Below are 21702 nucleotides of genomic sequence, written 5' to 3' on the forward strand. Positions count from 1 at the left end.
CATTATTTGGGAAAGATTGTTATGAGGTTTTAATTAGAAGTTATGTGCACTGAGAGATTTATGGCTGTGAATTTCCCCCATACACATGGTTTTCATTATAATGGCAGTGAACCAATAACTTTTATGTGATTCCCGTCGCCCACCCGTCCCTCTGCCCCCTGTGAAATTGAAATCATATTAGAGGTCACCCAGGTTTTTGAAAGGAAAGTGGACATTTATAGAGCATCTTGAAACAGGAATCCTTCTGTTTAAGAAATAAACCAGAAATATCATAGAAAAAGATGAGCTAAATTATTCTTTGTCACATAAGTGTGGGAAAATAAAAACTGTCTGAAACTTGGGCTTGTTCTAACAATAGTACTTTTTCTTTTGGAAATGAATATTTTGTAGGAAAAATAGCTTAATCAATTCAGGGTTGGGTTGATGGTCAAAGATTGATTAATAAGCCCCAGTTATTTCTCCATCATATTATATATCATCACATCAAAAATCTGTGCAGAATCATAGCTATTGTCTTCTATAACACACACACACACATGCACACATGCCCCATTTGGATTGCTGCTCTATAACACGGCCTAGGTTATGAAATAACTCATGTTTTCCCTTGGTGAAAATTATGACTATTATGTATTGTTAAGCAATCTTCATATTAGAAGCTGTAATTCTAAAATATCCTTTAGTTCCCTTGGGTGGGCGTCTGAATCCATTACCCTCAAAACCAGAAGGAAGAGTTGGGTAGAAGTGACACTTGAATTTTTTGGACAGAAAGACCCTTTCTACATGGAGAATTTTTTCTATATTTCCATATTATAGTTAATATACTTTTAATAGCCCCTGATTGAGAAAATAAAATTTGCTAAAAATAATATGAATGAATTCAGTAGTGCATAAAATAAACTGATAATTATAAGAGATCCAACCAGTCCATCATAAAGGAAATCAGTCCTGAATGTTCATTGGAAGAACTGATGCTGAAGCTGAAACTCCAATACTTTGGCCACCTGATGTGAAAAACTGACTCATTTGAAAAGAACTTGATGTTGGGAAAGATTAAAAGGAGGAGGAGAAGAGGATGGCAGAGGATGAGGTGGTTGGATGGCATCACTGACTCAATGGAGATGAGTTAGAGTAAACTCCAGGAGTTGGTGATGGACAGGGATGCCTGGTGTGCTGCAGTCCATGGGGTCACAGAGAGTTGGACATGACTGAGCAACTGAACTAAACTAAACTGTATATATATATATATAAATACAATAGTGTGTACATACTTACAGACAATATGCAGTATTTGCTTACAATGTGTCTTTTTTGGGGTTTCCCAGGTGGTGCTAGTGGTAAAGAACCCACCTGCCAGGGTAGGCGATATCAGAGACTCTGGTTTGATCCCTAGGCTGGGAATATGCCCTGGAGAAGGAAATGGCAACCCACTCCAGTAATCTTGCCTGGAGAATCTCGTGGACAGAAGAGCCTGGTGAGTTACAGTCTAAGAGGTTGCAGAGTTGGAGAAGACTGAGCGACTGAGCATGCAAACATCACAGTATGACAATAGTCAGCCAATGCTCAGTTTTTCCTGGGCTGGTGATCTCATAAATCAGTGATCTGAGTATTTTTGTTTTTTTCCTGATAGCTATCTTCCTTTTAGCTCCTTTGCTACTTATTAGTGCACTCTGAATGGAGGCATACAGAAGCCAAAAGGAAACTCAAAACACTGCCACTCATTGAATACCATCCCCACCAAAATGATCAAAGAAAGTAAAAGATTGTAAGTTCTAGTAAAAATAAATTTCCCCCCAATTACCTATGGATTTGAGTCATCCATGCTGCTTATTTTAGCTGTGGACACAAATAAACGATTCATCTGTAAAAGATGTACATTTGCAAATCATGTCTTTTACATCGTGTTGTTGTTCAGTCGCTTAGTTGTGTCCAACTCTACAGTCCTCCATGGACTTTAGCACTCCAGGCTTCCCTGTCCTTCTCTATCTCTGGGAGCTTGCTCAAACTCATGTCCATTGAGTTGGTGATGCCATCCAACCATCGCACCCTCTGTCAGCCCCTTCTCCTCTTGCCCATAATCTTTCCCAGCAGCCACATCTGTTCTGTAGGATTTCTCATTTTAGATACTCCAACCTCCTTCCAGACCCTCTTCAGCTAGGATTCTGGATGTCATTCAGATTTACCAGTCAGTTGCTCAGATGTCCTCAAGTTGGAAGCAAGCGGCACCTATATTTCCACTGTTTCTGCTATTTTCTCTAAGATGACCCTGAATGGCATTGACTGTGTTTGCTTGTTTGCTTGTTTTTTTGGCAGCTTCGTGACTATAGAAACAGTGGTGTGGGCCTACAGTTTTCCAATCTTTCAGTTGGCTTCTTGATCACAGGGACCAGCTTCTCCCTTAGTGGCACAATTCTGTGCAGTGCCTATCTGTCTAGACCTATGTTTCTTTGATTTTTCCAGCAATTCCATAAGCCATTGAAAAACCATTGATCAATCCTTCATTAAGCTGTTAGTAAACTAGCTAGATAGATTCAGATTCACTGAAACAGGCGGGATGTTTGGCTGGCTAATGTAAGGAAATAAACTTCTTATACTGTTCTGAATATGTAATAATATTAGCATAGGATTACATGTAGTGTTCAGAAAATGGATTTTAATCCTAGCTTCTAGATAATATTAACTTCCACATTATTTTATAGAGGATCATGGTCATTTAGAATCTGTGATGGGGTTGACTCCAAGGACTAGTTCTCCTCCAGAGTGAAAAAACCTGGCTTGTGTTCAGGTAACACTGTGGCATGCAATTTCTGGTCCCCCTTGGAGCTAGACATGGATGTGTGACTAACTGCCATATATTTACAGATGTAAATGGAAGTTGTTTTGTGTGTCCTCTGGGAAATAATTTTTAAAAATAATTTTCTTTCAGTTACCCGAAAGTACAGAGCCAACTGGATGTGCTAACAGATTTGTAGTTGGGTGTGAGAAATGGATAAGAACCAAGAAAATCACATGGATTTGGGTCAGGGCTACTACAGGGATAGATATGTTATCAACTGAAATGGGGAAGGCTGTGGATGGAGGCTTGGAGAAACATCAGTTCAGTTTTGAACATGTTGAGTTAGAGATATATATTTGAGATCCAGGTAGAGAGAGTAAGTAGGTAATTTGATAAATAAGCCTGGAGTTCAAGGGAGAGGTCTGGGCTGGGTGCTGGGGTATTTTTGAGAGTCTTTAATATTTAGATGCTAGTTAAACCAAAGAAATTCAATGAGATCATCATGGGACTGAGTATAAACAGTGGAGAAGAACTAGGAGAGAGTCCTGGGAATTACAACATTAGAGGCAGGGAGGAGAAACTAACTAAGGAGACACACAGTGGAGAAAATAATGACCTTGGAGGAAAGCCCAGAGAATTTGGTGCCCTAAAAGCCAACTAGAGAGAGAAAGGAGTGATGATCTGGGTCAGATGTTGCTGAGAGGCACCTAAGGTGAATACTGAGCATTGGCCATTGGATTTGCCAATGCTAAGTTGAGAGGTGACATGACAAGACCAATTTAGGTAGAATGGTGGGGATAAAATCCTGGTTAGAGGGAGCTTACATCACACAGACCCCAACTTTGCCTCATGGGTTTTCTACTTACTTGTGTCTATCTGAAATGTGGGAGCTTAGAGAGATGGTACAGATGACCCTTTTTTCAGGGCAGGAATAGAGATGCAGACATTGGGAATGGACATGTGGACACAGTGTGGGGGAAGGGAGGGTGGGATGAATTGGGAGATTAGGATTGACATATATACACACTGGCTACCACGTGTAACATAGAGAGCTAGTGCGGACCTGCTATAGGGCACAGGGAACTCAGCTCAGTGCTCTCTGATGGCCTAGAGCGTGGGGTTTTTTGTTTTTGGGAGGTAGTAGGAGGAAGATTCAAGAGGGAGGGGATATATGTATATATATAGCTGATTCACTTTGTTAAACAGCAGAGACTAACACAACACTGTAAATCAATTATACTCTAATTAAAAAAGAAAATTAAGATGGAAAAAAGATAGTGTGGGAGGACCTCATAGGCCAGTAACTCCTGTGTTCCCCTTTTGTGTGTGTTTGCATCATATTTATCTGTTATGGTTGTTTTTATGTGAAACTCTGCTATTGCACAGGACACTGTTTCACAGCGTTTAATTTTCTTTTTGTCCAGTTCAACCCTACTAGATAACCGCTTTATCTATCTCCATTTAAAATGAAGAATCTAGGATGCAAAGCCTTGTCTAAGTGCATACAGCTCACACGGGGCAGAGCTAACATTTGAACCCAGGGAGTTGGACTCCTGAAACCCAGGATGCTAAATTCCACTCTCAGAGACATCTCTGACATGAATATGATACATTCCCAGTGACCAGAGGAGAGCGGAAGTTAGTAGGGATACAGCAGTAAACAGATAACGGCAATAAGAAATTTCAGCTGGAGCATCTGAATCAGCCTTGGGTGTTCTAACTAATCTTTCTCTAGAAGGAGGCGATGACCTGAGTCCTGAAGAACCAGTAATAATTAGTCAGTCAAAGAGGTCACCATGAAGGAATTACCTTCCAGTAGGAGCAGTCAACAATGGAAAGCCCAGGAATATCAGAGAAAAGGGCACATTGAACAAAGGTCTTATTAGCAAAGGTCTCATAAGCTCTTTTAAAGATTCTAGATTTTATCTTGAGAGAAATGGAGAAGCATTAAAGTATTTAAGTAGGGGAATGATGTGTTCAGATTTGTAGAGCAGAAAGATCACTCTCAACTGCTTTTGGGTAGAATACAGTAGTTTTCTGTGGCGCAATGTTTTGCCTATAACTAGAGGAATCAAACATACAAAAAAAATATTTCAAAGATAGCAGAGAGATGAAGAAGTAACAAGTAAAGGATGGGTTGGTATTTCTGAGGGAGGGGTCCCTCTGCAATTGGCTGGTGATGCCAGGCATTTTCTTTCTGGAAAATTTTGCTAGTTCTAGGTCGTGTAGGAGACTGCTACTGAGAGAAAGGGGAGGCATTTCAGCTTTTGCTAGTCTTATCAGGTTGATATGATAGACTGGAAATTTTAAGTCCCAAATGCATGGGGATAGACGTAAGAGGCTCAGGAACTTGGCAAGTAGCTTCCAAAAGATAGAGTGAAATCTTCCCTAATCTGGTGGAGCTTAAGAAATGAAGCCAAACTCATGGGCGTGGGCTGGCCTCAAACACATAGGATGCTCTTCCTTTAACAAATGTGTCTGATTCTGAAGCTGTGGGAATAGAAGGGTACAGAGCCAAGATGTTTAAAGACTAGTGGGAGGGAGGGGGTGCTGCAGGGCACGTGATTAGCTTGTGCACAATTCTCAGATTGGTTGACATCAAGGTAAAATTTTGAGCATCACCTATCTTGTGGTTAGTCTAAGTGTCTGAAGCCAGCAGTTTTCATCTGGAGGGGGGTCTGCTCCCTGTAAAAACAATTTAGGAATGTGGGTCAGACCTTTATCTATATCTCTCAGGGCTGGGTGTTCCGGGACTCTGCTACATGTGTGGCTGGTTTATAAGCTAAATTGTTACCAGTTTCTCAGCCCAACAGCTATTTGTTTCTACATCTTCATGTTTCCTAATCACTAACTCTTGATCCAGCCTTTGGAAACTCAAGGGATGCCTGGGAGATTAGAGCAAAAGCTGTTGACTTCAAAGGACAGGGCACAGAGCTTGTATACATGTTCAGTTATCTGGAGGAGATGTCAGGGCTTTGCTCCAAAATCCCAAAGGTCTGAGCTGTGATCCACCCACAGGGGCTTGTCAACACCACCAAGTAATATTCCTATCTGCTGCTGAAACTCCCAGCCCCACTTGGTCTCCTGGACCACATGACCTGAAGGGTCATGCAGCCTGGACCCATTGCAGAGCCCTCTCTTGTTTTGGGCCCCACTCAAAATTAGCAGCTTTGGGGTCACTCAGTAATGGGTCAGAGCAACACACTGAATGAAGAAAATGTTACCCCTCAAATCCCAAGAGACGCCATAGCTTTTGTGCTTCTTCCTTGATTGTAGGACAGGCCAGATACAAAACCTGATCTTTCACTGTAGAAGGACTGTTTTGGGAATTCCCTGGTGGTCCAATGGTTAAGACTCCACTTTACAGTGCAGGGGATGTGGGTTTGATCCCTCAGGGAACTGAGATCCCCATGCTACAGAGCAACTAATCATACGTTCCACAACTAAGACTCAATATAACCAAATAAACAAAAATTTTTTTCAAAGGGCTCTCTTGACAAATCCCATACCATTGGACCGCTAGAAGTTTCACAGAGGTAGACGTCCTCTGAATGTTAGTTAGATTTATTTTCACCATCTGACACATGAATGTCTTACCAACAAGCATAGAGTACTTGCTACTTCTCACTCACTGGATCCAACCAGCACCATGTCATCAATACAATGAAACACCATGGTACCTTGTGGAAGGGAGTGGTCACTGACAGCCCTGTGATCTGTTCTGATGTAAGGCAGGAGAGCTGGTATACCCCTGAAATAGGGCAGTGAAGATGTATATCTTGTCAACTGAGAGCAAACTGCTGCTGGTGGGTCTTTTCCACAAATATGGAGAAAAGGGTCTGCATCTTTCAAAGGTCTGCCATCCCTTCAGGGATACAGAATTGCTCTTGATTAACTATTTTTGTAAATATAAGCAGTTCTAATGGTTTCCACTCGGCATTTGCTACTATATAGCCCTGACTCCCACAGGTCAGGGAACCCATGTGGGGATTTTGCTAGCAGCTAAGTATGTCAGCTCCAATTCTACTTTCTGGAGCAGGGAATTAACCACAGGATGGGTATAGGGTCTGACTGGACACACTGTGAGAAGGACCTGAGTGAAAACTCCATTGGTCACCTGACCTCCAGAAGCTCATATTCTGATTGAAGAGCCACTGTCTCCTAGTATAAATGTAGTTCAGAGCTAGTACCTAGTAGTCCAATAAAGGTTCTATTATTTTCACTTTCCCAAAGTACCCTGGCAAGAGGTTGTAGGTCTCTTTGGGGAAGGCTAGAAGAACGATTAATATAGCAAATTTTGGGTAGTGTGTGCTGGGGTCTTTCTTGAAGGGGACCCAGCCTTCTCTTGATTCAAGGGGTTCTGGGTCTGTAAACTGGCTCAAGTCTGGGGATTGGCTGAGGAGCTGTTGACTCTTTGATTGGGATTGTGTTAAATCCATAGATTGATGTGGGAAGAAACTGACATCTGGATAATATTGAATCTTCTGACCCATGACCATGAAATATCTTTCAATTTTGTTAGTTCTTCTTTGACTTTTTTATCAGAGTTTTATTGTTTTCTTCATTTCGATTTGTACATATTTTGTTAAATTTATACTTAAATGTTTCATTTTGAGGGACTAATGTGTTTGTAATTTCAAATTCTACTTGTTTATTGGTGATTGCTAGCAAAGAAATGTACTTTTTAATTTTAACTTTGTATTCTGAAACCTTACTATAATCACTTATTAGTTCCAGGAGATTCAGTTGATTCTTTTGGATATTTCTACATAGACAATCATATCTATTATGGGCAAAAACTTTATTTTTTCTTTCCCAATCTGTGTACCTTTTATTTCCTTTTCTTGTCTTATTTTCTTAGCTTGAATTAGTATGATGTTGAAAGGAGAGGTAGAGGGAACCTTCTTGCTTTGTTTTGATCTTAGTGGAAAAGCTTTTAGTTTCTCAGTGGAAACCTTTTAAATGAAAGAACATTAACTGCAACTGAGATATTTATAAAACCTTATCTGTTCTAATGAGATGGATGAAACTGGAGCCCATTATACAGAGTGAAGTAAACCAGAAAGGTAAACACCAATACAGTATACTAATGCATACATATGGAATTTAGAAAGATGATAACAATAACCCTATATGCAAAACAGAAAAAGAGACACAGATGTACAGAACAGACTTTTAGACTCTGTGGGAGAAGGTGAGGGTGGGATGTTCAGAGAGAACAGCATTGAAACAAGTATACTATCAAGGGTGAAACAGATCACCAGCCCAGGTTGGATGCATGAGACAAGTGCTCAGGGCTGGTGCATTGGGAAGACCCAGAGGGATGGGATGGGGAACACATGTAAATCCATGGCTGATTCATGTCCATGTATGGCAAAAACCACTAAAAAAAAAAAAAAAAAAAACAAAACAAAAACCCCAAAACCCAAAAACAAAACAAAACAAAACAAAACAAAAACCCAAACCTTAACTGAGATATGTTAAGATTTCCCAGTGACCCTAGAGGATGTTTCAATCCCCCCTTCCCAGGTGGCGCTAGTGGTAAAGAACCTGTCTGCCAATGCAGATGACATAAGAAACATGGGTTTGATTCCTGGGTTGGGAAGATCCCCTAGAGAAAGGAATGGTAACTCACTCAAGTATTCCTTCTCGGAGAACCCCATGGACAGAGAAGCTTGGAGGGATACGGTCCATAGGGTTGCAAAGAGTCAGACACGGCTGAAGCAACTTAGCATGTGCACATAAGTTACTCTGCATAAAAAATTAACCATCCTTGGCGCTTCATCTCTTTTATTTTTAAGGACTGAAATGGAAAGCAGAGAACAATGCCATTTGACTTCCTAAGGAAATAAAAAAATTTCTCTTCTTTACCATTGTGAAAAATTATGGAATAAACATACTAAAACTGATACCTCTCTGGGTAATTAGGAAGCAGCCATCTGTGTCTAAGCAAAGTCAGTGTCAAATGCGAACACACTGTCATCAGCAATAGAAACACCTCAAAACTGGGGCTGTCCAGAGTTAGGAATGCTTCTTGTCACAACTGTTAAAAATTAACATTTTAAATTTAAAATTAACAGGAGTAAGGGGTGATGAAACTTTGGTACACATCACCATTCAAAAGACCTTTTTGTTTTCTTGGATGATTCATGATATTTTCCTAAGAAGAGAATAGTAGCAGGGGAGATTTGTTGAGAAGAAGACTTGTCTGCTCTGAGAGAGTCTCATTTAAAAAGGATAAAAATTCACTTTGGAATAAAGTGAAGCCATTCAGAGAGTTGAGTGCAAGCCACAATGGCCAGAAAACTATCAACTGGTTACACAACGCAGCTGGAAGGGAGCTCTGGGTTCAGTTTACACAGATTTGCTACTCAATAGCGCTGCTCTAAGATATGATAAATCTACTTGTGATAAATATTTAGTTATTTTAATGATGAATCTTACAAACATCGTAAGTTCTTAATTTGAGCATGTGTTGTGTTGCTCTTATTTTTAGCAAGCAATCTTGGTTCATATAAAGGCTTTTGAAAATCTAAGCACATATATAGATTTCCACAATAAATAGGAGCTTTCCAAGTGACTCAGTGGTAAGGAATCTGCCTGTAATACAGGAGACACAGGAGAGGTAGGTTTGATCCCTGAGTCGGGAAGATTCCCCGGAGGGAAATGGCAACCCACTTCAGTATTCTTGTCTGGAGAATCCCGTGGACAGAGGAGCCTGGCGGGCTATAGTGTGTGGGGTTGCAAAGAACTGGATGCAACTGAGCACGCACATGCAGTTAGGACTTCTGTAACTGTCAGTTTTAATTGAAACCACAGAAAGAGACTTGAAATATGTGAAAGATCTGTTAAGTAACTTATATTTTTGAGGCACTGTGCAAAGGATTATAAGACAAACAGTAAAAAGTGTAATAAAGTAAGCTTGCTGTATTATTTGATGTGATAAGCCACAAACATGGACCAACACATAAACATTTATTAAACAAACATTTCAATGCATTATTTATTATTCATCAATTAAATTGCTTAATCAGTAATTACCGGAGGAGTTCAAAGATGGAAGGTGGTCAGCAAGTTTTGACGGTGGAGGAACAGCTTTGTGCTGAAGGATAGGTAACATTTGGGTAGATAGTGAGGATGAGATGATGAGAGTGGATGATGCAAACAGCTTTGACTTTGGAATTAGAAAACTCTGGGTTTTCTATTCATTTTCAGAGTTCATCTCTTCTATAAAATCTTTAAGAGTTTTTAAAAAATAATTTTTACATTTCGTTTCATTAATTACAAAATATTGGCCATATTCTCCATGTTGTACGATGCATCCTTGCAGCCTGTCTCACACCCAACAGTTTGTACCTCCAGCTCCTCAGCCCCTGTATTGTTGCCCCTTCCCCTTCTCCCCACTGGTGGCCACCAGTTTGTTCTTCTGTCTGTGAGTCTGCTCTATGAAGCCTTTATTAACCTCTCCCTCCCTCCTCCTCCCACCAGCTATAAAGGACTCCCCCTTGCATTCTCACCATGCATTTTATGCGCATCAGCTACAACACTTTTTAGCATTTTCACAAACTTGTCATTCTGTTACTTGTTTGCTCTGTCACTTTGAACAAGTAAACATATCTTTCAGTCTTAGTTTCTTTGGTGGCCGGTGGGGTGGGGGTGGGGGGGTGGGGGGGGTTGTTTTGAAAGTTACATAGAATGGTGTGTAAAAAGTAACTAAGACAGTATAAAGTCCATACAAAATCTCCACAAATGTTATATTTCTGTCCTTTGATATCAAGAGAGAAAGACAACAGTGTGTGTTAGGGGCAAGCAAGAGGAACAGACACGCCAGGTCTCTGTGGAGGTCCATGAGGGTAAGTGGAAGTTCTTACCCATATGCTATATTTCTATTCCTAAAATCTTTCTTTTTTTACTCCCTTTAGACTAATCAACATTAAGAAAAAAGGGGGTGGGAAGTTACACCAAATGGGCTCAAAACAGCCTTCAAAAAAATTCCTATTCATTCTCTTAGCAGATTAAATCAAAAGTAAAAGAAAAATTATTACCACTCTTTTCTGTGTAAAGTCTACAACTGACTTTTTTAAAGTTAAAAGAACCAGATATTCATTATTTCTTTACTGTAAGTTTTACCATTTGTAAATGTAATCTCAAAAAAAGAAAATAAAATGTAGTAGTTTGAGAATCTGAAAACATTGAGGTAAACAATTCTTTTTTATGTTTAGAAGAGTGTCCAGAAATGTTTAAGAATAATTTATTACTGATTTTGATCATCTTGTTTCAAACCATTTAAATTTCATGTTTAGCTTCATTGAATTCTGTGCAAAAATTTTGTTTCCAACCAGGGATGCTCATGAATGAAAAATAGTTGCTAGATACATTTATAGGTATGAAAACCATAAAGTAGCATAAGGAATGCTCTGTTCAGGTTTGGTCAATGTAGACATTGTAAAGAGGGAATACGCAGTGAGTAACTGAAATTTCAATTGCTCGGAGCCCACAGACATCCTGTAGGCAGGAAAACATCTGTTGATATCTGTTCAGAAGTCACTGTATACTTGAAACTTCACTTGTTATGTTCACTCTTTATCCAAAAAAAAAAAAAAAAAAAAAAAAGAGAACAGGAAAAAAGAAAAGAAGCAGCATATTACCCCTTTTCCATGCTGAAAGCTCAAACAGTTCAGGCTGTCAGATTGCAAAGATGGTGGGTACAACCTCTTGAGGAGAAGCTGTGATTTAAAGGACCTAAAATGAGCAGACTGACACAGTTGGGCCACCTCTAAGTCTCTTAACCATCTTCTTTGGGTGAAAATCCATCCCTTTTCTCAAAGACCACACTGTGGTGATACACTTTGACTTACAGTGATTAAATACAAGTGCTTCTACAAAAACTGGGCAATGAATTTTTTCCTTCATCCTTCAGGAAACCTTCCAGCAATGAAATAAAAAGTAGTCACTAAAAAACCCCACAAAAAACAAAACCAGAACTTCATTAAGACCTATTGCTCCCACTTGGAGAGTCTAAAAGTCTAAGCCAAGGGCCCCTGCCTTTTTTATTTCCCTAAGAAGGATTGCAGTCAAGATCCTAACTTTGCAACGGGTTTAATCTGTAATCTCCATGGTATGGAGAAAGGGAGGGATTTGATTTTGTTGTTAATTATAGGAGCATATTCACAAGTGGTACACGTCAATCAATGTTTCTAGTGGCTTTAAAACATCCACATGAAAATTCACTCAGAGAACTCCCAGTTTTTGTCTAAAAGTATACACATCAATAAACTTAAAAAAAAAATCATTTTCTTGTGGGATTGCTACACCCTTGAAGCAGCTCAAGTTTGATTCTTTGCGACCTCGTAGATGTCAAAAAAAAAAAAAAAAAAAGCCTCTGCCAGGCTGCTGTGTCCATGGAATTCTCCAGGCAAGAATACTGAGGTGGGTTGCCATTTCCTTCCCCAGGGGAACTTCCCAACCCAGAGGTTGAACCTGGGTCTCCCGCATTGCAGGCACACCTCCTGTATATAATAAATATCACAGACAGGCTGTATACAGCTTAATGAAAATGGTCAACAATATTGTAATAACTTTGTGTGGAGACAGATGGTTATTAGACTTTTGGTAATAATTTCATAATATGTGCAAATACCGAATCACTATGCAGTACACTGGAAACTAACATAATATTGTACAACAACCATATTTCAATTAAAAAAACATTAAAACTAAGTATGTGGGTCACAGAATTTACAGAAGCATGAAAACTGGCATCTGAAAAATGCTTCTCCCCTTATCTCTTTACAGTTTTAATAAGCCACTACATGTTAATAAAATATGGTTATCTCAAAATATATTTTTCAAAGAACATATTCTGTGTCAGTTAAAGCATTGAGCCCATGAGCACTTTAGAGAGATTTATCTGAATTTTATAGTTAAAAGAAAAAAGGCCATTCTTATCAGTTCTGCACCTGTAATGAGAAAGGCCTTTGTTCTGTAAAAAGCCACAGTCTGAGGCACAGAGATGGTTCACAGCCAAGGATGCTGTGGGTCCAGCCACGTTTGCTTGCTGCTAGATGCCCAAAAGCTCCATGTGGCAGTGGCAGGATAGACTCTTTCCCTCTGTGGGAATTCCAGGAAGAGTGAAACCTACGTCAAGAAGGTTTAGAAAAAAATACTGTTTTTTTTTTTTTAAACAAATCACAACCAGATTAATACAGAAAATGCAAGGAAGAAAAATCACTGGCTCTGGCTCATGTCCCTGAGGTAATAGAGGGGAAATTTCTGGGGAGATCAGGTTTCATTTTTGTGTAATTACACACCCCATTGAATTTAATTATTTTGTAGTTAAATTCCTAAAAGACAAATATCTCTCCAGTTATCTACCTTCTTTTGCTTTCTGGTGTAATCATATTTTTTTTCTGAATGGTTTGCATGAGAAAGTGGGTTTTTGGTACTGTTTGAAATGAGAGCTCTCTTTGCAAAGAGTTTTCACTGTCTAGTCTATAGCTAAGCTAATTTTACGTGAAAAATTAATAATTGGCTAAGGCTCTTTATTTGAAAACCACGAGATCTTATTCTCATGTCATCCAACTTTCCGAGGCTACTGTGAAAACTTTTCAAGATCTGATCATTAGGCCCTTTGAAGGGTCAGCTCCTGCCTGGGCCTCCCCACTGGGCTGGCTGCATACTGGAAAGGAGATGAGGTTTTGAAAGATTTATCTCAGAGGTCAGAGATTTCAACCCAGTGTCAGACATTCTGTAACTTTTCTCCGTGTGGGTTTGACAACGTCGTCTGTCTAAATTAGGTCCAGAGTAGATTGTTGCCAAGTGTGGTCATGGGAAGAAGGTTGGTGGAGAGACCTGCTTTTTCTCTAAGTCTTGCTCTGCTGTTAATTTGTTACTTGACTCACACTGTCATTCAATATTTATTCAACCTTTGTGAAGGCCGACTGGTGGTATATGGTCGGTTTTCTTCTTCAATGTCGGGAAGAACTGTAGCACAGTAGCTTGAAGGTCTCTGGACTCAGATAGCCCCAGTTTTGCAACTAATGTGTCCCTGTGCATTTGCTTTCTTTCTCCAGGCCTCAGTTTCCTTATTTATAAAAGGGAGGTAATAATTTATATTTCACATATTTGATTGGGATGCAGAAGAGACACTTCCCAGGTGATGCTAGTGGTAAAGAACCTGCCTGCCAATGCAGGCGACTTAAGAGACCTGGATAGTGAAGATCCCCTGGAGGAGGTTATGGGTTATGGCAACCCACTCTGGTATTCTTGGGATTCCTGGAGAATCCCATGGAGAGAGGAGCCTGGTGGCTACAGTCCTTGGGGTCTCAGAGTGTCGAACATGACTGTAGTGACTTAGTGCATGCAGCTATTCACAGAAGAGACACTGAAGGCAAAGTGCCTGCTAAAACACCTGGCATCTGTAAGTGTCCTTCAAATAGCAGCTGTTACTGTCACACTGAAAAGGAGAAAATGGTTGGGGCAGTGGATTCTCACTGAAATGAGAATCGGAAGTTCTGACTTGAGTCCTTGGTTTACCACTTGGCCTTGGGCAAATAATGTAAACTTTTTCAGCTGGAGTCCCTATCTGTGCAGAGAAGACAAGGGGGTCTTGCCTGTCTCAGGGTCATTTAGAGGATTAAAATAGACGAGTGTGAAAGCACTGCCTTTAGTCTCTCTTTACTCCCGTCCCTCAGTACCTGGAAGGAATGTTGCACAGCACACCTTTGGTCTTACTTAACATTTGTCAAGGGCTTTCAATTTCCTCCAGAATTAAGTCCATGGCATTTATGAGCATGGCATTCTAAGCTGGGCACCTCAGTCTTTCTTAGGCTACAGATGCCATCCCATTCCACCTTTCCATTGTCTCTGACTTTTAAACCACATGGAACAAAAGCCCGTTTCCTTGATCACACTTGGCCTTTGTACAGACTATTCCTTCTACTTAAATATTTTATGTTAACACATATATGTGAAATCTAGAAAAGTGGTATAGAGATCTTATTTGCAAAACAGAAATAGAGGTACAGACATAGAAAACAAAAATATGGACACCAAAGAGGGAAAGAGGGGGTGGTTGGATGGCTTGGGATTGATATTTATACACTATTAATTCTACGTATAAAGTAGATAACTAATGAGAGCATAGTGTATAGCAAAGGGAACTCTACTCAGTGCTCTATGGGGATCTAAATGGGAAGGAAATCCAAAACATAGGGGTATATGTAGACATACAGCTGATTCACTTTGCTGTACAGTAGAAATTAGCATAACATTGTAAAGCAACTATACTTCAATAAAAATTTAAAAAAATAGAATAAGCATCTTATGTGTAATGAAAAAATGTAAAATATTGTAATTACAGTTGGTGATGGACAGGGAAGCCTGGTGTGCTGCAGTCCATGGGGTTGCAAAGAGTCAGACATGACTGAGCGGCTGAACTGAACTGATAAAATAAATGTATTTGCTATAAAAAATGATGCCTTCATTCTGGAACAAACAAATGGCCTTCGTTTTTTATCAACACATCTATTTTCTTAAGAATAAGGCAGTGTTTTATTCACCTTTGCATCCCAAGAGGCTGGGACAATGCCTGACATGTTTTTGGCATTCAATAAATTATTTTTAAACAAAGAAAAGAAGGAAAGAAAGTGTTAAAGCCATTATTGTTTAATTCATTTTTACTGTAACGGGCAAGCCCATAGTTTTTTAAGTTAAAAAAGGAAAAGATCATAGGCATTTGGAACACATTGCTCCAAAGAATCAGTCTGAGTTGAGTTGGCCCTCCAGGCAAGAGGGATCTCTCAGCTACTTTCGACAATTGTAATTTCAATATTTCTTGGTATTAAAACAACAAAAGGGTCAACCTTTTCTTTCTTCTAGTTCACATCAATAATACAGAGTTCTTCGTAAGGAAAAATAATTAACTAATTAAAAAATGTGATCCATATAATTGTTTGATTTGGTTTGAGTCTTCATAGAAAAATGAAAACTGGTCTTTATAGGAATTAAAAACAAATCCTAGTCAGGTGTCCTAAAATTTCAACATACATGACTAAAAAGTAATTACCAACTCAAAGCAGAAAAAAAGATATGGCAGGAGGGGAGCAAAATGGATAGATATAAGAAAAAAAAAAAAAAGACTTGGGAGCTTTGAAACTTTCTCAATACAGCAGGCAGCTCTATCTAGGATGATTTCTTAGTTTCATGAGATATCACTAAGTTTGTGGGTAAGTGTGCTTTGGGACTCTGTCTAGTTCCCTTTCTTATCTTTTCAACATCCAAACATCTAAGTATTTTTGCTGTTGGTCTCTTCACACTACCTTGGTCTCAACAGGTGTGTGAGCCTGTGAAGTGACCCAGGGCTCTAATTTTCCTTCTTTCTGCATTACAACCCCATGGTCTTTCAGAAACTCTCAGCTAAAGCAAACCCACCCTAGGGTGCAGCCCTCCTAGGGGGTTTCACATTTGAAAAGAGGTCAGCAAGGTAACCAAAATGCATCTCTAAAGAATAGAATTTCAAGAGCTGTGAGAAAGAAAAGTGTAAAATCTGACGTTTCGTGAGGAAGTAAATGTTAGCCTTGGAAGTCATCTCAGTTCCTCATCATTCAGTCAGTTCTCAGCCAGGGGTTGTGGCCATTGACTTTTCTCTCACTCGAAATGGAAGGGCCTGGAGGAAGTAGTGCTGCTGAGGCAAGAGCTGGTAGCAATGATTACACATACGTGATTAAAAATGGGATCACACCCTGAAGGCTGCAGCACTGAAACCTACTCAGTGTTGGCATCTAAGCTTTTCATCTACAGTTGTAAATAATGTTCCCTGAAGTCCATTGTTGTTTGTTTTTAATTTATTTTTTATTGAAGAATAATTACCTTACAGAATTTTCTTGTTTTCTATCAAACCTCAACATGAATCAGCTGTAGGTACACATATATCCCCTCCCTTTTGAACCTCCCTCCCATCTCCCTCCCCATCCCACCCCTCTAGGTTGATACAGAGCCCTGTTTGAGTTTTCTGAGCCACACAGCAAATTCCTTTATGTTTCCATGTCATTCTTTCCATATATCTCACCCTCTCCTCCCCTCTCCCCATGTCCATAAGTCTATTCTCTATGTCTGTTTCTCTGTTGCTGCCCTGTAAATAAGTTCTTCAGTACCATTCTTCCTGATTCTGTATATATGTGTTAGAATATGATACTTACCTTTCTCTTTCTGACTCACTTCACTCTGTATAATAGGTTCTAGATTCATCACCTTATCAGAACTGACTCAAATGCATTCCTTTTTATGCCTGAGTGATATTCCATTGTGTATATGTACACAACTTTATCCATTCGTCTGTCGATGGACATCTAGGTTGCTTCCTTGTTCTAGCTATTGTAAATAGTGCTGCAATGAACAATGGGATACACGTGTCTTTTTCAATTTTGGTTTCCTCAGGGTATATGCCTAGGAGTGGGATTGCTGGGTTACATGGTGGTTTCATTCCTAGTCTTTTAAGGAATCTCCACACTGACTTCCAGAGTGGCTGTATCAATTTACATTCCCAACAAAAGTACAAAAGCGTTCTCATTTTGCCACACCTCCTCCAGCATTTATTGTTTGTAGACTTTCTGAAGATGGCCATTCTGGCTGATGTGAGGTGATATGTCATAGTTTTGATTTGCATTTCTTTAATAATGGGTGATGTTGAACATCTTTTCATGTGTTTGTTAGCCATCTGTATGTCTTCTTTGGAGAAATGTTTGTTTAGGTCTTTCCCCCACTTTTTGACTAGGTAGTTTGTTTATCTGGCATTGAGTTGTATGAGCTGCTTGTATATTTTGAAAATTAATCCTTTGTCAGTTGTTTCATTTGCTATTATTTTCTCCCATTCTGAGGGTTGCCTTTTCACCTTGCTTATAGTTTCCTTTGCTATGTAAAAGCTTTTAAATTTTATCAGGCCCCACTTGTTTATTTTTGTTTTTATTTCCGTTACTCTAGGAGGTGGATCATGAGGATCTTGCTTTGATTTATGTCATTGAGTGTTCTGCCTATGTTTTCCTCTAAGAGTTTTATAGTTTCTGGTATTATGTTTAGGTCTTTAATCCATTTTGAGTTTATCTTTGTGTGTGGTGTTAGGAAGTGTTCTAATTTCATTCTTTTACATGTAGGTGTCCAGTTTTCCCAGCACCATTTATTGAAGAGGCTGTCTTTGCCCCATTGTATATTCTTGCCTCCTTTGTCAAAAATAAGGTACCCATAGGTGCATGGGTTTATTTCTGGGCTTTCTATATTACTCCATTGGTCTATATTTCTGTTTTTGTGCCACTACCATATTGTCTTGATGACTGTAGCTTTGTAGTATAATCTGAAGTCAGAAAGGTTGATTCCTCCAACTCCATTCTTCTTTCTTAAGACTGCTTTGGCTATTCAGGGTCATTTGTGTTTACATATGAATTGTGAAAATTTTTGTTCTAGTTCTGTGAAAAATGCCATTGGTAATTTGATAGGGATTGCATTGAATCTGTAGATGGAGTTTGGTAGTATAGTCATTTTCACAATATTGATTCTTCCTATCCAGTAACATGGAATATCTCTCTGTTTATGTCATTTTTTATTTCTTTCATTAATGTCTTATAATTTTCTGTGTACAGTTCTTTTGTCTCCTTCAGTTCAGTTCAGTCCAGTCACTCAGTCGTGTCCGATTCTTTGCGACCCCATGAATGGCAGCACACCAGGCCTCCCTGTCCATCACCAACTCCCGGAGTTTACTCAGACTCATGTCCATCAAGTCGGTGATGCCATCCAGCCATCTCATCCTCTGTCGTCCCCCTCTCCTCCTGCCCCCAATCCCTCCCAGCATCAGGGTCTTCTCCAATGAGTCAACTCTTCACATGAGGTGGCCAAAGTACTGGAGTTTCAGCTTCAGCATCAGTCCTTCCAATGAACACCCAGGACTGATTTCCTTTAGGATGGACTGGTTGGATCTCCTTGCAGTCCAAGGGACTCTCAAGAGTCTTCTCCAACATCACAGTTCAAAAGCATCAATTCTTCGGCGCTCAGGTTTCTTCACAGTCCAACGCTCACATCCATACATGACCACTGGAAAAACCATAACCTTGACTAGACGGACCTTTGTTGGCAAAGTAATGTCTCTGCTTTTTAATATGCTATCTAAGTTGGTCATAACTTTCCTTCCAAGGAGTAAGCGTCTTTTAATTTCATGGCTGCAATCACCATCTACAGTGATTTTGGAACCCCCCCCCCCCAAAAAAAAAGTCTGACACTGCTTCCATTGTTTCCCCATCAATGTCCCATGAAGTGATGGGACCAGATGCCATGATCTTAGTTTTCTGAATGTTGAGCTTTAAGCCAACTTTTTCACTTAGGTAAGTTTATTCCTAGATATTTAATTCTATTTGTTGCAATGGTGAATGGGATTGATTCCTTACTTTCTCTTTCTGATTTTTCATTGTAGTATATAAAACTGCAAGTGATTTCTGTGTATTGATTTTGTATCCTGCGACTTTGCTATATTCACTGATTAGCTCTAGTAATTTTCTGATACTATCTTTATGGTTTTCTATGTACAGTATCATGTCACCTCAAACAGTGAGAGCTTTACTTCTTCTTTTCTGATCTGGATTCCTTTTATTTCCTTTTCTTCTCTGATTGCTGTAGCTAAGACTTCCAAAACTATGTTGAATAATCGTGATGAAAGTGGACACCCTTGTCTTATTCCTGATCTTAGGGGGAATGCTTTCAGTTTTTCACCATTGAGAATAATATTTGCTGTTGGCTTATCATATATGGCCTTTACTGTGTTGAGGTAGGTTCCCTCTATGCCCATTTTTTGAAAAGTTTTAATCATAAATGGGTGCTGAATTTTGTCAATGGCTTTTTCTGCATCTATTATCATATGATTTTTATCTTTCAATTTGTTAATATGGTGTATCACATTGATTGATTTGTGTATATTGAAGAAGCCTTGCATCCCTGGAATAAACCCAACTTGATCATTGTATATGAGCTTTTTGATGTGTTGCTGAATTCTGTTTGCTAAAATTTTGTTGAGGATTTTTGCATCTATGTTCATCGGCAACCCACTCCAGTACTCTTGCCTGGAAAATTCCATGGACAGAGGAGCCTGGTAGGCTACAGTTCATGGGGTTGCAAAGAGTTGGACATGACTGAGTGACTTCACTTCATCAGTGATATTGGCCTGTAGTTTTCTTTTTGTGTTTTGTCTTTGTCTGGTTTTGGTATCAGGATGATGGTAGTCTTATAGAATCAGTTTGGAAGTGTTCCTTCCTCTGCAATTTTTTGAAAGAGTTTTAGAAGGATAGGCATTAGCTCTTCTCTAAATGCTTGATAGGATTCTCCTGTGAAGCCATCTGGTCCTGGACTTTTGTTTTTTGGGAGATTTTTGATCACAGCTTCAATTTCAGTGCTTGTAATGGGACTGTTCATAATTTCTATTTCTTCCTGGTTCAGTCTTGGAAGATTGAACTTTTCTAAGAATCTGTTCATTTTTTCCAGGTTATTCATTTTATTGCCTTATAGTTGTTAATAATAGTCTCTTATAATCCTTTGTATTTTTGCATTGTCTATTGTAATCTCTCCTTTTTCATTTCTAATTTTGTTGATTTGACTCTTCTCTCTTTTTTTCTTGCTAAGTCTGGCTAAAGGTTTGTCAATTTTGTTTATCTTCTCAAAGAAACAGTTTTTAGTTTTATTAAACTTTACTATTGTTTCTTTCATTTCTTTTTCATTTATTTCTGCTCGGATCTTTATGATTTCTTTCCTTCTACTAATTTTAGGGGTTTTTTGTTCTTTTTCCAGTTGTTCTAGGTGTAGAGTTAGGTTGTCTATTTGATGTTTTTCTTGCTTCTTGAGGTAGGATTGTATTGCTATAAACATCCTTCTTAGAACTGCTTTTGCTGCATCCTATAGGTTTTGAGTTGTTGTGTTTTCATTGCCATCTGTTTCTAGAAATTTTTTTACTTCCCTTTTGATTTCTTCAGTAACCTGTTGGTTATTTAGAAACATGCTGTTTAATCTCCATGTGTTTTTGTTTCTTACAGTTTTTTTTTCTTGTAATTGATACCTAGTTTCATAGTGTTGTGGTTAGAGAAGATGCTTTATATGATTTCAATTTTCTTAAATTTGCTGAGGTTTGATTTGTGACCTAAGATGTGGTCTATCCTTGAGAATGTTCCATGTACACTTGAGAAGAAGGTGTTTTCTTTTGCATTTGGATGGAATGTCCTGAAGATATCAATGAAATCCGTCTCATCTAATGTATCATTTAAGACTTGTGTTTCCTTTTAATTTTCTGTTTTGATAATCTGTCCATTGGTGTGAGTGGGGTGTTAAAGTCTCCTACTATTGTTGTGTTACTGTCATTTTCTCCTTTTATGGCTGTTAGTGTTTGTCTTATGTATTAAGGTGCTGCTATGTTGGGTGCATAGATGTTTACACTTGTAATGTCTCCCTCTTGGATTGATCCCTTGATCATTATGTAGAGTCCTTCCTTATCTCTTATAATATTCTTTATTTTAAGATCTATTTTGTCTGATATGCGGATTGCTACTCCAGTTTTCTTTTGCTTCCCATTTGCATGGAATATATTTTTCCATCCTCTCACTTTCAGTCTATATGTGTCTTTAGGTTTGAATTGAGTTCCTTGTGGACAGCATATATATGGGTCTTGTTTTTGTATCCATTCAGCCAGTATGTGTCTTTTGGTTGGAGCATTTAATCCATTTACATTTAAAGTAATTATTGATATATATGTTCCTATTGCCATTTTCTTAATTGTTTGGGTTGATTTTGTAGATCTTTTTTCTTCTTTTGTATTTCTTGACTGTATAAGTCCCTTTAACATTTGTCATAAAGCTGGTTTGGTGGTACTGAATTCTCTTAACTTTTGCTTGTCTGAAAAGCTT

This window comes from Muntiacus reevesi, chromosome 12, assembly GCF_963930625.1.
Source record: "Muntiacus reevesi chromosome 12, mMunRee1.1, whole genome shotgun sequence".
In the NCBI taxonomy this organism is placed as follows: domain Eukaryota; kingdom Metazoa; phylum Chordata; class Mammalia; order Artiodactyla; family Cervidae; genus Muntiacus; species Muntiacus reevesi.